The sequence below is a fragment of the Bombina bombina genome, unplaced genomic scaffold (genome assembly GCF_027579735.1).
Source record: "Bombina bombina isolate aBomBom1 unplaced genomic scaffold, aBomBom1.pri scaffold_494, whole genome shotgun sequence".
Classification (NCBI taxonomy): domain Eukaryota; kingdom Metazoa; phylum Chordata; class Amphibia; order Anura; family Bombinatoridae; genus Bombina; species Bombina bombina.
Window position 1 is genome coordinate 110,851 of NW_026512112.1, and position 22,170 is coordinate 133,020.

A 22,170-nucleotide genomic window follows, 5' to 3' on the forward strand; every position below is an offset into this window, starting at 1 on the left:
GCCACACTACAAGTGGTGCCTAAATTTGTGTCTAAATATATCTTCTTATAGAGGGTCAGGCTTTGGTTATCTTTAACCTGCTAGGACAAGTATCCTAAATAACCAGGCTCCTGGAATATATGTCAGACTAATCTAGCTTATTATCTCTCCTATGTTAAAACATTGTTGATATATTAGGGAATTATATCCTATCAATAATTTAGCATCTGAGGTCCCTCAGTTTCAATATAGGGTTCCTTCTAAGGTTGTTTCTACGAAGCAGTGGGACTGGGTAAGATAGGGTTTGTCTGAAGTCACCTAATAGATCCTTATATAGATCTATATGGATCATTTCAAAAGGTATATGCGTCTTGTTGTATCACATATTCATCACAGTGTGTTTTCTAGATAGATTCCCTCTATATGGGGGGAATGATGTTTCTGATACGGCTTTGGGGGTCAGGATCATGTTTGCTTCAGACTTAGTAAGTGTGAGAGGTCCTCTTTGTTGTTCAGACCCTTCGGGTAAAGGCAGTCCATTTCGAAGATCCATCTGGACTCCGCAATCAGAAGCTTCTTTTCATAATTGCCTCCCCTCCAGTTGGGCTTTATTATCTGGATTCCGTAGAAGCTCAGATCCTTGATGTTGCCTTTGTGTTCAATGGAGAAATGTCTGTACAGAGCGGTGTCAGTGCTACCATGTTCAATCTGTAACAGATGTTCCCGTATTCTATCCTTCAGACATCTAGATGTCTGTCCGATATATTGAAATCCACAACTGCATTGTACTATGTAGATTACCCCCTTGCTGCTACATCTTATCAAGTTCTTAATTTCATGTTTGATATTGGAGTTATGTGGGGAGAAATTTCTTATCTTCAAGCCTCTCTTACAGGCTTTACAGCTCGGGCATGGAAAGAATCCTTTGATGGATTTCCCTGATATGTCTTTCACCTGTGTTGTTGTTGGGCGTGGAATACTAGGAGATATAATGCTTTTCAGATTATCTGACTTTCTGTAGATGAATTTTGGTCTATCGATGAGTGTTTCGCCAATTGTATCATCATCCTTCAATAAGTACCAATGCTTTTCTATTATTCTTTCTATAGTACGCCTATTCTCGCTGTACTGCGTAATGAAAGCAACATCTATAGAGTTGGTGTTACTGTCTCTCCCGATCTTCTTGTCTTTGTACTTAAGAAGTTCCTTACGGTCCCTTTTTCTAACCTCTTCTATGTCTTTGTTGAGTTTCTCCTCTTCATATCCTCTCTCTAGGAAGCGTGTCTTCAGTTCTTCCGCCTGGGTTTCCCATAGATTATGGTCTGAACAGTTTTTTTCCAATCTCAGTAGCTGTCCTTTAGGTATGTTCTCCTTCCATTTGGGGTGATGGCAGCTTTCCCTGTGGACATAGTTGTTGCAGTCCACAGGTTTGAAGTATGTCGAGGTCTTGAGTTTCCCATTTTCAACAATTATTCTTAGATCCAGGAATGTGATCTCACTTGGTGTTGTTGTTCATGACACTTATAGTGTATTCTAGATCTTCTCTGGAGCCTTTCCATATCAGAAGGATGTCATCAATATATCTGTGATAGGAGACCAGGTCCGCGCCGGCTGGGCAGGACTGCCAAAATATGTGTTCCCATTTGCCCATGTAGAGGTTCGCATAGCTCGGCGCGAACCTGGTCCCCATGGCGGTACCGCACAGCTGTCTATAGAATTTTCCATCATGATGGAAATAATTGTGCGTTAGGATGTAGCCGATCCCTTCTAAGATGAAAGTCTCCTGAAGTTCCGGCACTGTATGGTCCTTCTTTAGAAAGTACTCAACAGCTTCCCGACCTCCCTTATGCGGTATGCTGGTGTAGAGGGAGGTGACGTCACAGGTGGCAAGTAGATAGTTATCTTTCCATTCTGTGTTCTCCAGAATATTCAGAACTTGGGTTGAGTCTCTCACATACGATGGTAGTTGTGTCACATATTTCTGCAAATTCTTGTCTAAATACTCAGACAGATTGCTGGTTAGGGACCCTATGCCGGATATGATAGGTCTTCCCGGAGGGTTGTGGAGAGTTTTGTGGATTTTTGGGAGGTAGTAAAAAACGGGAGTGATGGGATGCTCCACGCTTATATATCTAAATTCTTTATGATTTAGTATATTATTACTATGTGCCTCTCCTAGAATCCTATCTAGTTCTTTCTTGTAGCTACCTGCGGGGTTGTTCTTCAACACTTCGTAGGTTTTTGTGTCCGACAGGATTCTCCTGCATTCTGTAAGGTAGTCTTCTTTGTTTAATACTACTATGCCGCCCCCCTTGTCGGCAGGTTTAATAACTAGGTCTCTATTCTTTTCCAGTGTTCTGATGGTTTGCATTTGACTCTTAGATAGGTTGTGCTTATGTTTGGTATGTAATGACTTGAGAAAAATCAGTCAGAACCAGCTGTCAAAACATAAGCACAACCTATCTAAGAGTCAAATGCAAACCATCAGAACACTGGAAAAGAATAGAGACCTAGTTATTAAACCTGCCGACAAGGGGGGCGGCATAGTAGTATTAAACAAAGAAGACTACCTTACAGAATGCAGGAGAATCCTGTCGGACACAAAAACCTACGAAGTTGTGAAGAACAACCCCGCAGGTAGCTACAAGAAAGAACTAGATAGGATTCTAGGAGAGGCACATAGTAATAATATACTAAATCATAAAGAATTTAGATATATAAGCGTGGAGCATCCCATCACTCCCTTTTTTTACTACCTCCCAAAAATCCACAAAACTCTCCACAACCCTCCGGGAAGACCTATCATATCCGGCATAGGGTCCCTAACCAGCAATCTGTCTGAGTATTTAGACAAGAATTTGCAGAAATATGTGACACAACTACCATCGTATGTGAGAGACTCAACCCAAGTTCTGAATATTCTGGAGAACACAGAATGGAAAGATAACTATCTACTTGCCACCTGTGACGTCACCTCCCTCTACACCAGCATACCGCATAAGGGAGGTCGGGAAGCTGTTGAGTACTTTCTAAAGAAGGACCATACAGTGCCGGAACTTCAGAAGACTTTCATCTTAGAAGGGATCGGCTACATCCTAACGCACAATTATTTCCATCATGATGGAAAATTCTATAGACAGCTGTGCGGTACCGCCATGGGGACCAGGTTCGCGCCGAGCTATGCGAACCTCTACATGGGCAAATGGGAACACATATTTTGGGAGTCCTGCCCAGCCGGCGCGGACCTGGTCTCCTATCACAGATATATTGATGACATCCTTCTGATATGGAAAGGCTCCAGAGAAGATCTAGAATACACTATAAGTGTCATGAACAACAACACCAACAACCTAAGATTTACTTATGAGATTAGCCACAGTGAGATCACATTCCTGGATCTAAGAATAATTGTTGAAAATGGGAAACTCAAGACCTCGACATACTTCAAACCTGTGGACTGCAACAACTATGTCCACAGGGAAAGCTGCCATCACCCCAAATGGAAGGAGAACATACCTAAAGGACAGCTACTGAGATTGAAAAAAAACTGTTCAGACCATAATCTATGGGAAACCCAGGCGGAAGAACTGAAGACACGCTTCCTAGAGAGAGGATATGAAGAGGAGAAACTCAACAAAGACATAGAAGAGGTTAGAAAAAGGGACCGTAAGGAACTTCTTAAGTACAAAGACAAGAAGATCGGGAGAGACAGTAACACCAACTCTATAGATGTTGCTTTCATTACGCAGTACAGCGAGAATAGGCGTACTATAGAAAGAATAATAGAAAAGCATTGGTACTTATTGAAGGATGATGATACAATTGGCAAAACACTCATCGATAGACCAAAATTCATCTACAGAAAGTCAGATAATCTGAAAAGCATTATATCTCCTAGTATTCCACGCCCAACAACAACACAGGTGAAAGACATATCAGGGAAATCCATCAAATGATTCTTTCCATGCCCGGGCTGTAAAGCCTGTAAGAGAGGCTTGAAGATAAGAAATTTCTCCCCACATAACTCCAATATCAAACATGAAATTAAGAACTTGATAAGATGTAGCAGCAAGGGGGTAATCTACATAGTACAATGCAGTTGTGGATTTCAATATATCGGACAGACATCTAGATGTCTGAAGGATAGAATACGGGAACATCTGTTACAGATTGAACATGGTAGCACTGACACCGCTCTGTACAGACATTTCTCCATTGAACACAAAGGCAACATCAAGGATCTGAGCTTCTACGGAATCCAGATAATAAAGCCCAACTGGAGGGGAGGCAATTATGAAAAGAAGCTTCTGATTGCGGAGTCCAGATGGATCTTCGAAATGGACTGCCTTTACCTGAAGGGTCTGAACAACAAAGAGGACCTCTCACACTTACTAAGTCTGAAGCAAACATGATCCTGACCCCCAAAGCCGTATCAGAAACATCATTCCCCCCATATAGAGGGAATCTATCTAGAAAACACACTGTGATGAATATGTGATACAACAAGACGCATATACCTTTTGAAATGATCCATATAGATCTATATAAGGATCTATTAGGTGACTTCAGACAAACCCTATCTTACCCAGTCCCACTGCTTCGTAGAAACAACCTTAGAAGGAACCCTATATTGAAACTGAGGGACCTCAGATGCTAAATTATTGATAGGATATAATTCCCTAATATATCAACAATGTTTTAACATAGGAGAGATAATAAGCTAGATTAGTCTGACATATATTCCAGGAGCCTGGTTATTTAGGATACTTGTCCTAGCAGGTTAAAGATAACCAAAGCCTGACCCTCTATAAGAAGATATATTTAGACACAAATTTAGACACCACTTGTAGTGTGGCGCTATGTAAACACATTCACATACCAATGTAGTAGTCAAAAATCAACATCGTTAAGAAAAAACCAGGGAGTACTGGAGAAAACAGATTGCATAACCTATAACTGATTCTCAATAGATGTCAATTAGACTAATAGACAATCTATCAAACATACATATGTTAATATATATATGTGGATATTGAAAATAATAGTATGTCCTAACACAAAAATTGTAAAACTTATAAACACAAAAACAGATCCCCAACTCTGTCTCTAATAGTCTACGTGTCCCTTAGAAACATTACCCAAACACCCAGACCTAAGATCAGTTTCCTCTCTATCTCATATTTCATTCCCACATTAATTTCACTATATTGTGGATAATGCAACTATTTAACAATTGAAACCTGAAAATACAAGTGTCCATAATTCAACATCATTTACTTATGTTACCCACTTAATATAGATGAATGCACGTATATTCTCTATATTTTTTATATATATTTTATACACATGTCAGATACTCTAACCAATCAAAGTTTTTAATTTTTAAATTTCAATTTTTTTTTCATAAAGAGAAAAAAATTTCTAAAAATGGAATCTAATTCTGTAAATTACCGGATGTTTACTTTTTTATTATTTTTTTTATCTTTTTCTCACTTCCGGACTAATAACATCCGGTAAGGTTTCACCGGATGTTTACGTATCTCGCCACTTCCGGTCTAGCAACATCCGGTTTAGCAACATCCGGTAAAGCGTAATCGCTAACCGGAAACAGTCTAATATGTTAGACTTACAAATCGATACCGCAAATACAGAGGATACCAGAAGCAACTTACAAAGAAAATAATGTTCCCACATAAGTCTCTCTTTCATACTAACAAAGAGGAGTAACATTAAGATATAACAGAATTATTCTTCAACACACGGACAAACACTTCCGGTTTACTATTTCCGGTATTACGATTTTGGCGTGAAAATTTGGCGCAATCAAGAGTCCAATATGATTGGTTAGAGAAGGGTATAAAGATCCTAGCTCACCCACACCATACCATAGTCTTGATAAAGGCCTCTACTGTGGGCCGAAACGCGTTGACAAAGTTATGGTGAGCTATTTTCTTTGATTTTTGAATTATAATACAGTATTATACTATGTTATTATTTTTCATCTACAGGTATTGAAGATTTCCCAGAATTATTTTTATTTTTATTTTTGGCTATTTTTCATATATATATGTTTTTGCATTTTTGATTCTTTCACTTGGGACTATAACTTTGATACACAACTGCTTACACCCCCCTTATTTCACATCCAGAATCGTCTCAGATGCTAACCTATGCCTTTTCTGTGATCACCCTCACTAGTTTGTGTACACACTAGTTGATTTGACTTTTGGATTTAATTTGTGGATTTATATTTTGGATTAATGTGCATCACCACTTTGGTTTGAACTTTTGGCTTAATCAATTTTTGAATTTTTTGGACTTTTTTTGGTTTCGTTTGCATCACCAAATTGGATCACAACAAATTGGATGGTTTAATATATATATTTTTTAAATTTTTGGACTTATCAAGAGAATTCTCAGTCACAATTTTTTGCAAGTGATACTTGGATATCACCACTTTTATGTTAATTGTCACTACCCTTTTTCCTGTCTATGTAATTTAACTGTTCATGAGACCCCATACATATGTGCTACCACTCTTTATATATATATAATTGCCGGCGTTTCAACATTAACATCACGTAGCACCACCAACATTTAGTGCCTATCTTAATATGAGGTTCACATTTAGACAACCTATTTTGTGATACACCACTATCAACCCTAAGTGATTAAGCTACACACGTGTGTTTCTGTCTTCATTACATTTTTTATGGTTTTATACTAGTATTTCCTGCAGTTCAGGTCAAATAATACATTTTGTTTTAATGATACTTATGTTTTAACGTTCAATATTAAAAACCTTTTATGTACCTTTTAGAATCTTGTACAACATATATGTTTCAATCTATGTGTATATATTGATACAGCACAATTACCATAATTGTAGCTGAATTTCAGTATTATATCGTCAGTTACATTATCCACACTCAACCTTATCGGACCCTGCCTTCATTGGCGCTCCTTTCTGACTAACATTCTGTATATCTTTTTAACTGTGGGTATTTGGGGACCCAGCACAGACAGGAGCTATAGGTCCACATTTTTAGCGCTGTAAGACAAATACTATACCTGTTTCTTCCAGGTTATTGCACTTCCGTTTTGTAAAACTCTTGGAGCAGTAGCTAGACCAGAGTTCTAGGGGCTCTGCTTGCAGTGGCCAGAACCAGATGTATAGCAGTAGCTCCATACTTGGATGATATTCTGGTTCAAGCACCATCTTGTTGTCTGGCAGAAGACTATTCGAAATCTCTTCTGTTTCTTCTTCAATCTCACGGTTGGAAGATAATCTTAGAAAAGAGTTCTCTTATTCCCAGTACCAGGATGGAATTCCTGGGTACAATAATAGACTCCATATCCATGAGGATATTCCTTACAGACCAGAGACGTTACAAGCTAACTTCTGCTTGTCTTGCCCTCCAGACCTCCTTAAAGGGACACTAAACCCAAATTTTTTCTTTTGTAATTCAGCTAGAGCATGCAATTTTAAGCAACTTTCTAATTTACTCCTATTATCATTTTTTCTTTGTTCTCTTGCTATCTTTATTTGAAAAAGAAGGCATCTAGGCTTTTTTTTGGTTTAGACTCTGGACAGCACTTTTTTTTTATTGGTGGATAAAATTTATCCACCAATCAGCAAGAACAGGTTGTTCACCAAACATGGACCAGCATCTAAACTTATGTTCTTGCATTTCAAATAAAAATACCAAGAGAATGAAGAAAATTTGATAATAGGGGTAAATTAGAAAGTTGCTTAAAATGTCATGCTCTATCTGAATCACGAAAGAAAAATTTTGGGTTCAGTGTCCCTTTAAGGCCCTCTGTGGCTCGGTGTATAGAGGTGATTGGGCTCATGGTGTCCAGCATGGACATCGTTTCTTTTGCCAGATTCCATCTCAGACCACTACAGTTGTGCATGCTGAGTCAGTGGAATAGCGATCATTCAGATCTGTCTCAACAGATTTCTCTGGACAACCGGTCGAGAGAATCGCTCTCCTGGTGGCTCTGTCCAGATCACCTGTTCTAAGGGACATCCTTCTTGAGACCATCCTGGGAGATTGTGATTATGGACGCAAGTCTATCAGGGTGGGGAGTTGTTTGGGGTGCCAGGAAGGCACAGGGCCAGTGGACTCGAGAGGAATCTCTCCTCCTGATCAACATTCTGGAACTTCGGGTAATATTCAATGCTCTGAAGGCTTGGCCTCTTCTGGGTTCATCCCAGTTTATCAGATTCCAACCAGACAACATAACCTCCCTAGCAATGAGGGAAATATCTCGGATTCTGGAGTGGGCGGAGGCCCATAACTGCTTGCTGTCTGCGATCCACATTCCAGTTGTGGACAACTGGGAGGCAGATTTCCACAGCAGACAATGCTTTAATCCGGGAGAATGGTCTCTCCATCCTGAGGTGTTTGCAGAGATTTGCAATAAATGGGGGACGCCGTCTCAATTCCAAGCTACCCAGATATGGGTCGCGGTTCAGGGATCCTCAGGTGGAGCTAATAGATGCATTAGCAGTGCCTTGGGGGTTCAATCTGATTTACATTTTCCCGCCGTTACCACATCTTCCTCGTGTGGTGGCCCGCATCTAGCAGGAGCAGGCATCAGTGATACTGAGTGCTCCATCGTGGCCGCGAAGGATGTGGTTCACGGATCTGGTAGGGATGTCCTAATCTCCTCTGTGGTAGTTACCTTGTCGCAGGGATCTGCTAGAACCAAGGTCCTTTTGTTCATCAAAATTTAGATTCTCTGAGGCTGTCTGCGTGGAGATTGAGCGCTTAGTCCTAGCCAAGAGAGGGTTTTCTGAGAAAGTTATTGATACTCTTATTCAAGCTCGTAAGCCTGTTACTCGTCGCATCTATCATATGGTGTGGTGAGCTTACTTCTGGTGTGAAGAGCGTGGTTTAGCCTGGCACAAGGTTAAGGCTGCCAGGATACTTTCTTTTCTCCAGGAGGGTCTGGAGAAGGGCCTTTCTGCCAGTTCCTTGAGGGGACAGATTTTGGCCCTATCTGTTTTACTGCACAAGAGGCTCGCAGAGCTCCCTGACCTGCAATCTTTTGTTAAGGCTCTGATTAGGATCAGACCTGTATTTAGATCTAATGCTCCTCCTTGGAGTTTAAATATTATCCTTATGTTCTTGCAACAGGCTCCGTGTGAGCCTATTCATTCGTTTGACATCAAATTGTTGTCCTGGAAGGTTCTTTTTCTGTTGGCTATTGTGTCGGCACGTAGAGTTTCTGAAATAGCTGCCTTGCAATGTGAGCCTCCTTATCTGGTGTTCCACACTGATAAAGCTTTCCTACGTACCAGCTTGGGTTTTCTCCCTAAGGTGGTGTCTGATCGTAACATCATTCAGGATATTGTGGTTTCTTCCTTATGTCCTAATCCTTCTTCTTCAAAGGAATGTTTACTTCATAATCTGGATGTGTTCGAGCTCTGAAGTTTTATCTTCAAGCTACTAAGGATTTTATACAAACTTCTTCCTCGTTTGTTATCTACTCTGGGAAGCGTAAGGGTCTGAAGGCTTCTTCGACTTCCTTATCTTTTTGGTTGAGGAGTGTTATACGCTTAGCTTACAAGTCAGCGGGAGTAAGGCCTCCTCAGAGGATTGTGGCTCATTCCACTAGAGTGGTGGCTTCCTCTTGGGCCTTTAAGAACGAGGCCTCTATGGATCAGATTTGTACATACTTTTTCAAAATTCTACAAGTTTGACTTTTTGCTTCGGCCGAAGCAGCTTTTGGGAGAAAGGTTTTGCAAGCTGTGCTGCCCTCAGATTAGGGTCCGCCTCTTTTTTTTTTTACCCCTCCCATTATCATTCAGTGCCCTCTAGAGCTTGGGTACAGTTTTCCCAACAGTAAGGAATGATGCCTTGGACTCTCCTTATATTAAGAAGGAAAACATGCTTACCTGATACTTTAATTTCCTTCTGTATGAGTTGAGTCCAAGGCCCCCCGCCCGTATACTCCAATAGATGGACCAAAATTAGTTTTTCTCTTCTGGCACCATTTATACCCTGATATTTCTTCTACTGTTCCTTGTTCCCTTGGCAGAATGACTGGAATATGAGGGAAGTGGGAGGAGTATTTAAGCCTTTGGTTGGGGTGTCTTTGCCTCCTCCTGGTGGCCAGGTTCTGTTTTTCCCAACAGTAAGGAATGATGCCGTGGACTCTCCTCATACAAAAGGAAATTAAATTATCAGGTAAGCATAATTTATGTTTTTTAGTTATACTTTTTCTTGGGGCCACAAAAACTTTGACAATCATCCTTATTTCTGCTTTTTACCAGGGATTGCAAAAAAGTAGTGGAGGGCTACTAGTTGGCCATTCTTGGTTTAGAGAAAACAAAGTTATTTTAGATACATTAAATTCCCATAGCTGAAACTGAAATAGACATCACAATTGTGATTGTGTACAATATCAAAATTATAATCAGTGAATTTGTGGAATCGCAGGGCCGGACTCGAAATTAAAAGCAGCCCTGGGAAATTTGGAGACCAGCCCTATTTCCATTGAGTCAGTAGAATGTGCACACTCCGTTTTTTTTTTTAGAATTATATTATTAGTTTGTTGGCCTAGAAATGGCCTAGAATGGATACATTGGTCGGCAGAGACGCAGATTCCCTCCATTGGGCGGCACTTTTGTGCCATTTCTGCTTTAGAGCCACTGCAGCATGAAGTTCACGATTGTTGGGACAATCGTCATTACACACCATGATATTATGGACAACTCTATTCTAATAGAGTCTGAAGGAATCTTCCTTGGTAAATTCCATTGACAACAGTAAATTTATGCTTTGCAAAATAATTACTGTGAACCCTTAAGCACAACTATGCAATAGTTGCCTAACATATGTCCTGACATCTTATTCAAGAGGCCTAATTGGACAGACTGCTGAGGAGCTCCCACATGACCTGTCTCCAGCCAGCCCTGATGCAGCTTCTCAGATCTCTGCGGATGCGGACATCCGTGTCCAACAGCCTATGTACACGACCACAGTAGCCCCAGAGCGGTGCGTAGAGAGCGGCACAACAACTACCAGGGTTGGCCTGTTACCCAATGACCTAATGTCCTGTGTACAGGCTGCTGTTTTTGCTGCCCTGAGCACTAGGCCGGTATCAGGGAAGAGAAAGGTTAAACATTGCTTTCCATTACGTAGCCCAGGTGCGGTGGCGGAGGACACAACCGATAGGCAAACCTCTAATGTCGAACTCTTAATTAGCTCTGAAAGAGAACTTCCATCCTTTGACCCTTTCAAAGGAGAGTAGGTAGAGGACTCTGAAGAGGGTATGCTTGGGTTCAAAGTAGAGCAGCTTAGACTCCTGCTTAAGAGTGTTCTATCTACCCTGGGGGTTCCGGGTGCAAAACATCCTGAGGAGAAACAGGTTTCTTGTTCTATCTGCCCACGTGGATGTTTGGAACAGGATAGTACTTCTTTTAAAGATCCTCTAGACCAGTGGTTCTTAAACCAGTCCTCAGGACCCAACAACCTTTCCAGGATTTAGGTATTACTCAGTTGTTTCTCAGTTGTGTTTTTTTTGGAAAACACCTTAGACACATCTGGGTAATCCCAAAATCCTTGACTGGTTATGGGGTCCTGAGGACTGGTTTAAGAACCACTGCTCTAGACAGAAAATTTGAGGGATAACCAAGTCAGCCCAGTAAGAGGGAGGGGCAAAACACATCATGCTGATCTACCTTTCAGTTTGGAGAACTTTTTATACCAGAGTTGCTCTAATTGACGATCCATGGAATTTACCTCAAACCAACAGTACTATATGCCAGTGATCGAGAGCATCAGCAGTCAGTGCAAGTCTGACACCAGTGGCGGTGTTTGGAAAGAACGGATGCAATCATATCTGTTAAGAGGATCTGGTTTGAGAAATGGCTGGATTGTTTATTACCCTGGAAGGAGCGTGCTTTATCTGCACTAAGAGCTCTAACAGTGGGGAATATAGAGGTATCTATAAAGGCCGTGATAAAGCTATTGGGATTGTTTCTCAAGTTTGGCTTTCTAGCGTATATACTAAAAATTTGTACTGTATACACGCTCAGAGTGTGTTTGTTAACACCAGTGTGCTCTGTGTGTGTATACAGTGTATGTATATGTGTGTATGTATTAGGGCTGGACGATATGGGCAAAAAAAAATCGTGATTTTTTTTTAAATAAAAAAAACGCGATTGCGATTTAATCGCGATTTTCTTATAAATGACTATAACACCTTCATTTTGCATTATAAAGTTTATTTAACACTACAGAATCTTAATGTACATGTTTCTCAATGTCCAATACACTCTTGGAGCATACAAATACAAACCACAAAATAGTTAAAATAAAATTTGCTGCCTGTGATGTGATTAAATAGTAGCCACTAGCCAGTTATTAGCTCTTATGACACACAACATTGTCATGTTTTCTTGGACAGTCATTCTAACTGTGGACAGTGGTATGATTAACAAATGAAGCAGTGTAAGCCACATACACACACACACACACATATATATATATATATATATATATATATATATATATATGTGTGTGTGTGTGTGTATATATATATATATATATTATATTTTTTTTCTTCTTTTTTAAACATTTTAATTTGACTGAAAATGAGCCCTGCTCCTGTCCAGGAATCCATTACAGGCATATAGCAGTAGGGGTGGGGGCTGCTCCTTTCAGAAATTCTGTGCCTTTGCTGATATAAAATACATTGTAGATGCAGTTAAGTTAACCCAGCAGCAGAAGGAACTGCAGTTTTAGCCTTTTTGGGAGCCGTGGGGTTAGGGTTGCCACCTCAGCCATGTTTTCCTGGACACTTATGAGTTACACATGCTGCAGGGTGGAACATGTATTGTGTTTCTGGACAGCACTATTCCTATTCCTCCCTGCACACCCTGCAGCCTGTATAACTTATAAGTGTTCTGTATTTTAAGGGACGGGTGGCAACCCTACATGGGGTTAACTGCATCTGCTATGTATTTAAGCTGTTTCTCAGAGAGCAGGAGATTGTGTGGGAGGTTCCATAATGTTTACATACCCTAAGTTTCAGACTGCAGATGTCCCTAGGGGGAAATATAAGTAAGTGGCTTTCTCTGCTCTTCATTCCTGCATGGGCTATGCTTTTATACCTCTAGATTGATCGGCTGCTTATGAGAACAGAAAGTAAAAGTAAAAGCCATTTTACAAATGTGTGCTAAAAGCAACCACTAGATGGAGCTGGTTTGCAAGAAATCACAAATAAAGCAATGCATTACAGCCACTTCTAAAGGAATTTTTTATGTAGGAAAAAATCGCGACTCCTTGCGGTTTTAAAATCGCTGCGATTAATCGTGGTTTTAAATCACATATGCGATTAATCGTGCAGCCCTAGTATGTATGTATATATAATTTATTAAAAGAGAGAAGCGCTCAACCTGGGAACGAACAATAGCATATTAGCTTGTTCTATGGCTAGTTACCACCCAAGAAGCAGCCTCCTTTTGCTCAACATGTGCCTTTTATAGAGAAGAACTTTCCTGTAGCATATTAGTCTGATCCTGACTTAACAGTACAGTCCAGCCCCGAACTACCAAGCAATCCCTCTCTGAACAAGGGAAATGGCAAAACCCCAGATGTACGTTTCGACCTAGTGTGGGCCTCGTCAGTGAGGTGCAGCCATATCCCTCTAGGCACACTGAGCAGCAGGTCCACGTCTAGATTCCTGCATCACACTTAGGGAGACTTCACTAAGAGTCATAATTGGCATAAATTGAAAGCGAGAAGCACTCAACCTGGGAACGAACAATAGCATAATAGCTTGTTCTATGGCTAGTTACCACCCAAGAAGCAGCCTCTTTTTATATATATATATATATATATATACCTAAGCTATGTTTTTTGCACCCTAAGCTTATTTGGGTCTTGTTATTTTTCATGTAATACCTAGCGCTAGGTGGTTATATATATGTTTCTCTTGTAAAGGTGTATCCAGTCCACGGGTTCATCCATTACTTGTGGGATATTCTCCTTCCCAACAGGAGCTGCAAGAGGACACCCACAGCAGAGCTGTCTATATAGCTCCTCCCCTAACTGCCACCCCCAGTCATTCTCTTGCAGCTCTCGACAAGAAAGGAAGTATCAAGAGATATGTGGTGACTTAGTGTAGTTTTTACCTTCAATCAAGAGTTTGTTATTTTTAAACGGTATCGGCGTTGTACTGTTTTACTCTCAGGCAGAAATTGGAAGAAGAATTCTTCCTGGAGGTTTGATGATGTTAGCGGTTTGTAACTAAGGTCTATTGCTGTTCTCACACATAACTGAAGAGTATGGAAAGAAAACTTCAGTTGGGGGGACGGTCTGCAGATTACCTGCTTTGAGGTATGTTCAGTATATTTTTTTCTAGAGAGATGATAAGGTCTAGAAAATGCTGACAGTGCCTGGTATATTTGAGGTAAGCCTGATACAGTTATTTAACAACGACTGGGATCATGCTTGCAAAAAAGGGTAATATTCATGTTAATACTCATATTACTTAGTGTAAAAACGTTTGCATGGTTTATAGAAAAAACGTTTTTTCTCTGAGGGTGATAAATCTTTATTTGGGGCCTAGTTTTCCACATGGCTAGTTAGATTACTCCTAGTAGTACTTTTTTAAGGCCCTCTGACATTGAGTGCATGGTGGGAGGGGCATATTTTCGTGCTCTAAATGCACAGTTTTTCAGACTGAGACATCCAGCTTACCTAAAGGAGTCCTCTGGTATCTAGGACCACTATAGAGGGTTTTCTCTTGTTAAGTGTAGTCAGTCCACGGGTCATCCATTACTTATGGGATTATATCTCTTCCCTAACAGGAAGTTGCAAGAGGATCACCCAAGCAGAGCTGCTATATAGCTCCTCCCCTCACATGTCATATCCAGTCATTCTCTTGCAACCTAACTAAAGACAGGTCGTTGTGAGAGGGCTGTGGTGTTTTAAACTTAGTTTTATTTCTTCAATCAAAAGTTTGTTATTTTAAACGGCACCGGAGTGTGCTGTTTGTTCTCAGGCAGCATTAGAAGAAGAATCTGCCTGCGTTTTCTATGATCTTAGCGGACGTAACTAAGATCCACTGGCTGTTCTCATACATTCTGAGGAGTGAGGTAACTTCAGAACAGGGGAATAGCATGCAGGGCCCCCCTGCAAGGAGGTATGTGCAGTAAATTATTTTCTAAGGAATGGAATTGACTGAGAAAATACTGCTAATACCGATGTAATGTAAGTTCAGCCTTAAATGCAGTGGTAGCGACTGGTATCAGGCTGATGAGTGTGGGTGTACACTGAAGTATTTTTCTAGGGAATGGAATTTTACTCAGAAAATACTGTTAATACTGAAGTAATGTATGAGCCTTCACTGCAGTAAAAGCGACTGGTAGCAGGCTTATTAATAACACTTCATAACTTTAAAATAAATATTCAAAACGTTTACTAGCATGTTAATCGTTTTTTGTGAGGTACTTGGTGATAAAATTTATTGGGCATGATTTTTACCACATGGCTATTGTTTTTTCTGCATAGAAACAGTTTACTGAGCTTCCCCACTGTTGTAATATGAGTGGGAGGGGCCTATTTTAGCGCTTTTTTTGCGCAGTAAAAATTCAGTCACAGTCTTCCTATTTCATCCTCCATGATCCAGGACGTCTCTACAGAGCTCAGGGGTCTTCAAAGTTCGTTTTGAGGGAGGTAATCAGTCACAGCAGACCTGTGACAGTGTGTTTGACTGTGATAAAAACGTTAATTATTACAATTGTTATCCGTTTTTGGGTATTAAGGGGTTAATCATCCTTTTGCTGGTGGGTGCAATCCTCTGCTGACTTTATACACTTACTGTAAAAATTTGGTTGCTATAACTAATTTGGTTCATTGTTATTTCAACTGTGACAGCTTTTTGTGCTTCTTAAAGGCACAGTAGCGTTTTTGTATATTGCTTGCAAACTTATTTAAAAGTATTTTCCAAGCTTGCTAGTCTCATTGCTAGTCTGTTTAAACATGTCTGACACAGATGAATCTGTTTGTTCACTATGTTTAAAGGCCAATGTGGAGCCCAATAGAAATTTGTGCACTCAATGTATTGATGTCACTTTAAATAAAAGTCTAACTTTGCATGTAAAGAATTTATCACCAGACAACGAGGGGGAAGTTATGCCGACTAACTCTCCTCACGTGTCAGTACCTTCGCCTCCCGCTCAGGAGGTGCGTGATATTGTGGCGCCAAGTACATCAGGGCGGCCCATACAAATCACTTTACAAGACATGGCTACTGTTATGACAGAAGTATTATCTAAATTGCCAGAATTAAGAGGTAAGCGCGATCACTCTGGGGTAAGAACAGAGCGCGCTGATAATGGGAGAGCCATGTCCGATACTGCATCACAATTTGCAGAACATGAGGACGGAGAGCTTCATTCTGTGGGTGACGGATCTGATCCAGGCAGACTGGATTCAGAGATTTCTAATTTTAAATTTAAGCTTGAGAACCTCCGCGTATTGCTAGGGGAGGTATTAGCGGCTCTGAATGATTGTAACACGGTTGCAATCCCAGAGAAATTATGTAGGCTGGATAAATACTTTGCGGTACCGGTGTGTACTGACGTTTTTCCTATACCTAAGAGGCTTACAGAAATTAACAAGGAGTGGGATAGACCCGGTGTGCCTTTTTCACCCCCTCCTATATTTAGGAAAATGTTTCCAATAGACGCCACCACCATAGACTTATGGCAGACGGTCCCTAAGGTGGAGGGAGCAGTTTCTACTTTGGCTAAGCGTACCACTATCCCGGTGGAGGATAGCTGTGCTTTTTCAGATCCAATGGATAAAAAATTAGAAGGTTACCTTAAGAAAATGTTTGTTCAACAAGGTTTTATCTTACAGCCCCTTGCATGCATTGCGCCCGTCACTGCTGCGGCGGCATTCTGGTTTGAGTCTCTGGAGGAGGCCATTCGCACAGCTCCATTGGATGAAATTATGAACAAGCTTAAAGCTCTTAAGCTAGCTAACTCATTTGTTTCTGATGCCTTCGTACATTTAACCAAACTTACGGCTAAGAACTCCGGATTCGCCATCCAAGCGCGCAGAGCGCTGTGGCTTAAATCCTGGTCAGCTGATGTGACTTCTAAATCGCTTAATATTCCTTTCAAGGGGCAGACCTTATTCGGGCCCGGTTTGAAAGAGATTATCGCTGACATTACCGGAGGTAAGGGCCATGCTCTGCCTCAAGACAGGGCCAAAGCAAAGGCTAAACAGTCTAATTTTCGTGCCTTTCGTAACCTCAAGGCAGGAGCAGCATCAACTTCCTCCACTCCAAAACAGGAAGGAACTGTTGCTCGCTACAGACAGGGCTGGAAAGCTAACCAGTCCTGGAACAAGGGCAAGCAGGCCAGAAAACCTGCTGCTGCCCCTAAGACAGCATGAAGTGAGGGCCCCCTATCCGGAAACGGATCTAGTGGGGGGCAGACTTTCTCTCTTTGCCCAGGCTTGGGCAAGAGATGTCCAGGATCCCTGGGCGTTGGAGATCATATCTCAGGGATATCTACTGGACTTCAAAGCTTCTCCTCCGCAAGGGAGATTTCATCTTTCAAGGTTATCAGCAAACCAAATAAAGAAAGAGGCGCTCCTACGCTGCGTACAAGACCTCTTACTAATGGGGTGATCCACCCAGTTCCGCGGACGGAACACGGGCAAAGACTCTATTCAAATCTATTTGTGGTTCCCAAGAAAGAGGGAACCTTCAGACCAATCTTGGATTTAAAGATCCTAAACAAATTCCTAAGAGTTCCATCATTCAAAATGGAAACTATTCGAACCATCCTACCCATGATCCAAGAGGGTCAGTACATGACCACAGTGGACTTAAAGGATGCCTACCTTCACATACCGATTCACAAGGATCATTACCGGTATCTAAAATTTGCCTTCTTAGACAGGCATTACCAGTTTGTAGCTCTTCCCTTCGGATTAGCTACGGCCCCAAGAATCTTTACAAAGGTTCTGGGCTCACTTCTGGTGGTACTAAGACCGCGAGGCATAGCGGTGGCTCCGTACCTAGACGACATTCTGATACAAGCGTCAAGTTTCCAAACTGCCAAGTCTCATACAGAGATAGTTCTGGCATTTCTGAGGTCGCATGGGTGGAAGGTGAACGTGGAAAAGAGTTCTCTATTGCCACTTACAAGGGTTCCTTTCCTATGGACTCTTATAGATTCTGTGGAGATGAAAATTTACCTGACGGAGGCCAGGTTATCAAAACTCCTAAATGCTTGCCGTGTCCTTCATTCCATTCCACACCCGTCAGTGGCTCAGTGCATGGAGGTAATCGGCTTAATGGTAGCGGCAATGGACTTAGTACCATTTGCGCGCCTGCATCTCAGACCGCTGCAATTGTGCATGCTAAGTCAGTGGAATGGGGATTACTCAGATTTGTCCCCTCTGCTAAATCTGGATCAAGAGACCAGAAATTCTCTTCTATGGTGGCTTTCTCGGCCACATCTGTCCAAGGGGATGTCCTTTCGCAGGCCAGATTGGACGATTGTAACAACAGACGCCAGCCTTCTAGGTTGGGGCTCAGTCTGGAATTCCCTGAAGGCTCAGGGATCATGGACTCAGGAGGAGAAACTCCTCCCAATAAACATTCTGGAATTAAGAGCAATATTCAATGCTCTTCTAGCTTGGCCTCAGTTAGCAACTCTGAGGTTCATCAGATTTCAGTCAGACAACATCACGACTGTGGCCTACATCAACCATCAGGGGGGAACCAGGAGTTCCCTAGCGATGTTGGAAGTCTCAAAGATAATTCGCTGGGCAGAGTCTCACTCTTGCCACCTGTCAGCGATCCACATCCCAGGCGTGGAGAACTGGGAGGCGGATTTTCTAAGTCGCCAGACTTTTCATCCGGGGGAGTGGGAACTTCATCCAGAGGTTTTCGCCCAACTGATTCAGCGTTGGGGCCAACCGGATCTGGATCTCATGGCGTTGCGCAAGAACGCCAAGCTTCCATGTTACGGATCCAGGTCCAGGGACCCGGGAGCGGTGCTGATAGATGCTCTGACAGCACATTGGGTCTTCAACATGGCTTATGTGTTTCCACCATTTCCGATGCTTCCTCGATTGATTGCCAGGATCAAACAGGAAAGAGCATCAGTGATTCTGATAGCGCCTGCGTGGCCACGCAGGACCTGGTATGCAGATCTAGTGGACATGTCGTCCTGTCCACCATGGTCTCTACCTCTGAGGCAGGACCTTCTAGTTCAGGGTCCTTTCAACCATCCAAACCTAATTTCTCTGAGGCTGACTGCATGGAGATTGAACGCTTGATTATATCAAAGCGTGGCTTCTCGGTTATTGATACCTTAATACAGGCTAGGAAACCTGTTACCAGAAAAATTTACCATAAAATATTTATATTGGTGCGAATCCAAGAGTTACTCATGGAGTAAGGTTAGGATTCCTAGGATATTGTCTTTTCTACAAGAGGGTTTAGAAAAGGTTTTATCTGCTAGTTCGTTAAAGGGACAGATTTCAGCTCTGTCTATCCTTCTACACAAACGTCTGGCAGAAGTTCCAGACGTTCAGGCTTTTTGTGAAGCTTTGGCTAGGATTAAGCCTGTGTTTAAGACTGTTGCTCCGCCGTGGAGCTTAAACTTAGTTCTTAACGTTCTGCAGGGCGTCCCGTTTGAACCCCTTCATTCCGTTGATATCAAGCTGTTATCTTGGAAAGTTCTGTTTTTGATGGCTATTTCCTCGGCTCGAAGAGTCTCTGAGTTATCAGCCTTACATTGTGATTCTCCTTATCTGATTTTTCATTCAGACAAGGTAGTTTTGCGTACTAAACCTGGGTTCTTACCTAAGGTAGTCTCTAACAGGAATATCAATCAAGAGATTGTTGTTCCATCATTGTGTCCTAACCCTTCTTCAAAGAAGGAACGACTTTTGCATAATCTGGACGTAGTCCGTGCCTGCAAATAAAACTTCAGGGCAACTAAAGATTTTCATCAAACTTCTTCCCTGTTTGTCGTTTACTCTGGACAGAGGAGAGGTCAAAAGGCTTCGGCTACCTCTCTCTGTTTTTGGCTTCGTAGCATAATACGTTTAGCCTATGAGACTGCTGGACAGCAGCCTCCTGAAAGGATTACAGCTCATTCTACTAGAGCTGTGGCTTCCACCTGGGCCTTTAAGAATGAGGCCTCTGTTGAACAGATTTGCAAGGCTGCAACTTGGTCTTCACTTCACACCTTTTCAAAATTTTACAAATTTGACACTTTTGCTTCTTCGGAGGCGGTTTTTGGGAGAAAGGTTCTACAGGCAGTGGTTCCTTCCGTGTAAAGTTCCTGCCTTGTCCCTCCCGTCATCCGTGTACTTTTAGCTTTGGTATTGGTATCCCATAAGTAATGGATGACCCGTGGACTGACTACACTTAACAAGAGAAAATGTGATTTATGCTTACCTGATAAATTCATTTCTCTTGTAGTGTAGTCAGTCCACGGCCCGCCCTGTTTTTTGCGGCAGGTCTAAATTTTAATTAAACTCCAGTCACCACTGCACCCTATAGTTTCTCCTTTCTCGTCTGGTTTCGGTCGAATGACTGGATATGACATGTGAGGGGAGGAGCTATATAGCAGCTCTGCTTGGGTGATCCTCTTGCAACTTCCTGTTAGGGAAGAGATATAATCCCATAAGTAATGGATGACCCGTGGACTGACTACACTACAAGAGAAATGAATTTATCAGGTAAGCATAAATCACATTTTTTTCCTGCAAAAATCGTGTTTAAGGGCAGGTAGGAGCCACAGCAGAGCTGTGGCAGTGTGTTTGACTGTTTAACGGTTTTATCGTTTTTCTTATCCGTTTTTGGGCCTAAGGGGTTAATCATCCATTTGCAAGTGGGTGCAGTGCTGCTTTAGTCCCTTATACACACTGTAAAAATTTCGTAGAGTTTACTACTTTTTAACACTGTTTTGCAGTTTATGTGGTAGTTTTTTTCTCTTAAAGGCACAGTACCGTTTTTGTATAATTGCTTTTTCACATTTATTAAAGTGTTTTCCAAGCTTGCTGGTCTCATTACTAGTCTGTTAAACATGTCTGACATAGAGGAAACTCTTTGTTCATTATGTTTAGAAGCCATTGTGGAACCCCCTCTTAGAATGTGTACCAAATATACTGACCTTTCTATGGCTTTTAAAGATTTATCACCAGAGGTTTCTCAGACTGACAAAAGGGAGGTTATGCCATCTAGCTCTCCCCACGTGTCAGAACCTATAACTCCCGCTCAAGTGACGCCAAGTACATCTAGCGCGTCCAATGCGTTTACCTTACAAGACATGGCGGCAGTTATGAATCATACCCTCACAGAGGTATTGTCCAAACTGCCAGGGTTACAAGGAAAGCGAGACAGCTCTGGGGCTAGAACAAATACAGAGCTTTCTGACACTTTAGTAGCTATGTCTGATATACCCTCACAATGTGCAGAAGCCGAAGCAGGAGAGCTTCTATCTGTGGGTGACATTTCTGATTCAGGGAAGGCGTTACTTCAGTCTGACTCTGAAATGACAGCGTTTAAATTTAAGCTTGAACACCTCCGCTTGTTGCTCAGGGAGGTTTTAGCGACTCTGGATGACGGTGACACCATTGTAGTCCCAGAGAAATTGTGTAAAATGGACAAATACTTTGCAGTGCCTGTTTACACTGATGTTTTTCCAATCCCTAAGAGGTTTTCAGAAATTATTACTAGGGAATGGGATTGACCAGGTGTACTGTTCTCTCCCCCTCCTGCTTTTAAAAAGATGTTTCCTATAGATGCCGCAACACGGGACTCGTGGCAGACGGTCCCTAAGGTGGAGGGAGCAGTCTCTACCCTAGCTAAGCGTACAACTATCCCTGTCGAGGACAGTTGTGCTTTCCTAGATCCAATGGATAAATAATTAGAGGGTTTCCTTAAGAAAATCTTTATACAACAAGGTTTTATTCTCCAGCCTCTTTCATGCATTGCCCCAGTCACTGCTGCAGCGGCTTTCTGGTTCGAGTCTCTTGAGGAGGCTCTACAGGTAGAGACCCCGTTGGATGATATCCTAGACAGGCTTAAAGCTCTTAAGTTAGCCAATTAATTTATTTCTGACGCTAAGAATTCAGGTTTTGCCATTCAGGCACGTAGGGTGCTATGGCTTAAATCCTGGTCAGCTGACGT